The sequence below is a fragment of the Arachis ipaensis genome, chromosome B02 (assembly GCF_000816755.2).
Source record: "Arachis ipaensis cultivar K30076 chromosome B02, Araip1.1, whole genome shotgun sequence".
In the NCBI taxonomy this organism is placed as follows: domain Eukaryota; kingdom Viridiplantae; phylum Streptophyta; class Magnoliopsida; order Fabales; family Fabaceae; genus Arachis; species Arachis ipaensis.
Window position 1 is genome coordinate 93063307 of NC_029786.2, and position 4339 is coordinate 93067645.

Consider the following 4339-nt stretch of genomic DNA (forward strand, 5'->3'; position numbering starts at 1 on the left):
TGTTGCTTGTATTTTATTTACCTGAATGCTGCTAGCTAAAATATCTAATGTTTCAGGGGATTGTGAAGATGGCGGAGACAAGAGCAAGAGAAAAAATGAAAAAAAAAAGAAAAAAAACAAGAAATAAAAAAAACAAAAAAAGAAAGGCGAGTCCAACATCATCTTCGGAGACAGAAACAGCTACTGACAGTGACACTTCTACCTCTGAGTCTGAGACTCAAGAAGACTCAGAGGATTCAGGAAGAAAACACCCCAGCAAAAAGGGAAAAAAGTAAGTACCATACTTGGGTGTAATTTCTTTTTCAAGTTGGGTGTATTTTGTTGATCACGTTGGGTGTATGTAGTTTATTAAGCTAGGTGTGTTCGTTTGCTGCGTTGGGTGTATATTGTATATTCAGTTGGGTGTATCTTGTGAATTCATTTGGGTGTATTTTTAGTATGTTCTAAATAATGATTGTTTGCCTTCCAGAATGGACTCCAGAAAAAGAAAGCAGAGGCAAGAGGAGTCAGATTCTGATTCAGAATCTGAATCTGAACCAAGTGATGAGTAATGTCCTGAAATTATTACTCCTTTCTTTTGGCTTCATTATAAAGATTTTGTGTATTAACTGAAGTGTCTATTATTAACTTATAGGAGCGAAGAATCATCACCTGCAGAGAAGGAGAAGAAAAAGAAAAAAACAAAAACAACACTAAAAAAGTAAGCACTTCTTTGCATAATATTCTGTGATAAAATTAATTTTTTATTTCTGATTGGTACTCTTTTTTTTCCACCCAGAACACAACCAAAAAAGAAAAAAGTTGTTGTGGAGGATTCACCTCCTAAAGAAGATCAATACTTTGACGGGTACAGTACCTCGTAAGCTATATTACCGTCTATCATCATAATTATTTTTGTTAACATCTTTTTTTATGAATGTAGTGAGACATATGAAATATCAAGTGACGAACTAGATGAATGGCTAAGGGAAAATGTTGATAAATCTGCTGCAGAGGGGTATGTCTTGCTGGGCTGTGTATTTCAGATTTTGGTGTGTTTTGTTTGCTAATAATTGTTTCTTGTTTCGCAGGGAGAACCAACCTGACCTGCGATCGACAGAAGGTCGCTATGTGTCGTCTGAAACGTAAGAACCAACCTGACCTGCGACCCAGATAGATAGGAACCCATATGTGACGGTCTTCGTACAGATCTGCATAATACACCCAAACACAGACTATAAATACACCCGAGGGAACATGCAATTTACACCTCTGCTGCAGATTTTAAAAAGACATTACCTGAAAGTCACTTGTTGTCCGCAAGACCAAAATTCAGCAGAAAATCGTTCCAATTCCTATCGAATGAGTCTTTGCTATGAGAGTTCTAAACAACATGGCTCATTTCTTGTTCAATATCGGCATGTCCCTTGTACCCGTTTAATTTGCTTGGAATCTTCTTCATGATGTGCCAAATACACCAACGGTGAACTGTTGTTGGCATACAGGCCTCTAAAGCCCTTTTCATTGATGCACACTGATCGGTGAGAAACCCTTTCGGAGCGTTTCCTCCCATGCAACGAAGCCAGCATTGAAATAACCATTTGAATGATTCAATTTCTTCGTTCTTCATCAAAGAGCATCCGAGAAGTGTTGACTGACCGTGGTGATTCACCCCGACAAAAGAACCACAGACCAAATTATACCTGAAACAAATTACCATGGTCCAGAATGCAAAATCATTAGGTACACCCAACAAATGCTTCGTATACACCCAATGGAACAGCCAATATACACCTCTGCTGTGGATTCGTAAAAATACATTAATTTAGCATCATAAACAGGGACAGTTTGTTACCTGTTTGTATTGTAAGTGGTGTCGAATGAAATGACGTCTCCGAAATACTCAAAGGCAGCTCTGCTTCTTGCATCGGCCCAAAAAGCCAGCTTAATCGATTGATCCTCTTCGAGTTGGAGCTCAAAAAAGAAATTCTGATTCTTTTCTTTCATTCTTAACAAATATTTCCCGAATTCCTTTGCATCTTCTTGTTCGGAAACATTCCGCACTTCCCTGGTAATATAATTCCTCACATCCTTTTCGATAAAATGTAACTCACGGTGACCCCCGGCAGCCGCAACAAATGATTGGTAGGTTTTGCTTGGTCTGATACCGGCCTCCTCGTTATTCTCTATTGTACGACGAATGGACATGCTTAGTTCCCTGTGCTGTTTGAGCATCTCTGTTTTGCTTGGACAGCAGGGGTGTGAATGATCGAGCACAACCTTTGAAATGATCCAAGCACCGACATCCTTCAATGTGTGTATATAAATTCTTGCAGGACAGTTTAAACCGGCTGTCGGATTGGTCTTCTCGGTCGGAGATATTTTAGATTTCCATTTTCCCTCTCTGCTACATGTAATCAGTTGATTCTTAATCTCGTTTCCCTTCCTATTTGTGCACCGAACTCTTGTAGAGAAACCTGCAGCCTTGGCGTAGTTCCTGTAAAATTTTCCAGCATCTTCAAGGGTGGTAAAGGTCATTCCAACCTTCGGAACAAGCTCGTCATCAACAACCGAGAGAGGCTGCACAATACACCGTGTCAGAAACTGTGAATACACCCATAGATATGATTCAAATACACCCAATCATGCCTAATATGATACACCCGAACTGCAACAACTCAACTACACAATGACCTTTAAAGCCATAAACTGTAAATACACAGGCTGCAGAATACACCATGTCAAAAACTAAAAACACACCCAATCATGTCTGATATAATACACCTGAACAACAATAACTCAATTAAAATAACAAAATCAGTACTGTAGATACACCCACACTTCAAGCAAGAATACACCCAAAAAAAGACCTGATCTACACTCGAGTGTCTGCTATAAATTCCAGGTAATTAATCACAACTAATATATTGAATCGACAGATTCATGTTAACGTGTTAGATTCACAGTCAATGTTCAGCAATTTTTCAACTACACAATGCTATACAAATTACTGAAAGAAAATTCATTATATAAATCAAACCTCAAGAACTTCGTTAGATTCAAATTCATAATCCACTTCGCCTGGATTCAGCTGACAATCTGAGGTTGAATGATCCATTATCTTCAAAACGAGTTCAAACTTTGATTTCAGAAAACAACAAATCAAAATAGAAAACGAAGCTCGAGTTGCAGAGAGAGAAAAAGGTAACGTAAACGAAGAACATACCAGTGAGAAAAGGAGAGGAAAAGAACGATGGAGAAGAAGGAGGGAAGACGCGCGAGAAGAAGAACAACCAAATCTCAAAATAACGAAGAAAGAAACAAATATTTTAAATTTGGTAGTTAGATATACGCGGGATCTTATATAGCGCGTGTAATCAACGTATATGGAGGAGCGCGTATTTTGATTTTATTGTTTAATGAACTTGTAAAGCATACAATGGCTTGTATGCAGAGCTTTTCCGTAAATAAAATTTGTTCTTCAACGAACAACCCCGTATCACATATGGTCTTAACATATAAACTTGAACTTCTCTATTCACCACTAAAATAAAATAATTTTTTGGTGAGCAAAACAACATATTTTTGTCAGATTTTTTTCTCTTCTTTTGGACTTGATACTACAAGCTCTGGCCACTTTCTTAGTGTGTGTTTTAATTTCTTTGTCAGCGCCGTGGAGGTTACAAGCGGTTTTTATTTCAAAATAAAACATGGTTCCCCCACTCTTCACGTTAACAAGCCCTGAAGCCCACAACGCAAACCCACCCAAAAGAAAAAAGAAAACAGGAAAATAAGTATAAAAAAATAAATTAATTAAATTTTATATTTATCTTAGTATTTATCTTAATTTAAAATAAAATTTTAAATTTTTTATTATCATCACAAACAAAATCAACATTATTATTTATATTAACCGTATAAATAATTTAATTTCTTTATTTTAAAAAATTCCATTTATTTTTTTAAAAAAATAGACAGAAAAAAAAAAAAGAAATATCGTAAGCGTCAGTTACAACCTCACCCCGTCTCAGTACAGCCTGTGTTCAAACTCAGCACAGATTGCCTCTCTCCTCTTTTATCTCTTCTTCTCTAACAAAACCTAAAATTAAATCAAAAAAGAAAAAGGAAAAAAAAAAGTTCCTATGATTTTACATCAATACCCTCAAACCGCTAGTGATATCCATCTACCCTCGCATGGTCAAATAGTAATTCCATCTCCACCATCTCAAAACCACCCACCGGAACCAAAAAAATAACAAAAAGACAATGCTCTTCGCCATTCTCTTCTATTCTTCTTCCTCCGATCCACCACCACGATCCCTTCTCCCGAAACCCTAACCCTAAATCCCCAAATTCTACA

General features: G+C 37.0%; 1 protein-coding gene and 1 long non-coding RNA gene across 3 annotated transcripts in view; both read left to right on the top strand.

The window, feature by feature from the left end:
• Positions 1-1141, top strand: part of LOC110267981 — a 2003-nt gene extending 862 nt beyond the window's left edge. For both annotated transcript variants that reach the window (XR_002355971.1, XR_002355969.1), the window contains 3 exons: positions 779-847; positions 923-997; positions 1071-1141. This is a non-coding gene — a long non-coding RNA (uncharacterized LOC110267981). The remainder of the gene's footprint in view (positions 1-778; positions 848-922; positions 998-1070) is intronic.
• Positions 4036-4339, top strand: part of LOC107625746 (LIMR family protein At5g01460) — a gene marked incomplete in the record, with an annotated part of 6427 nt that continues 6123 nt past the window's right edge. Inside the window, 1 exon segment of the mRNA XM_021116197.1 lies at positions 4036-4336.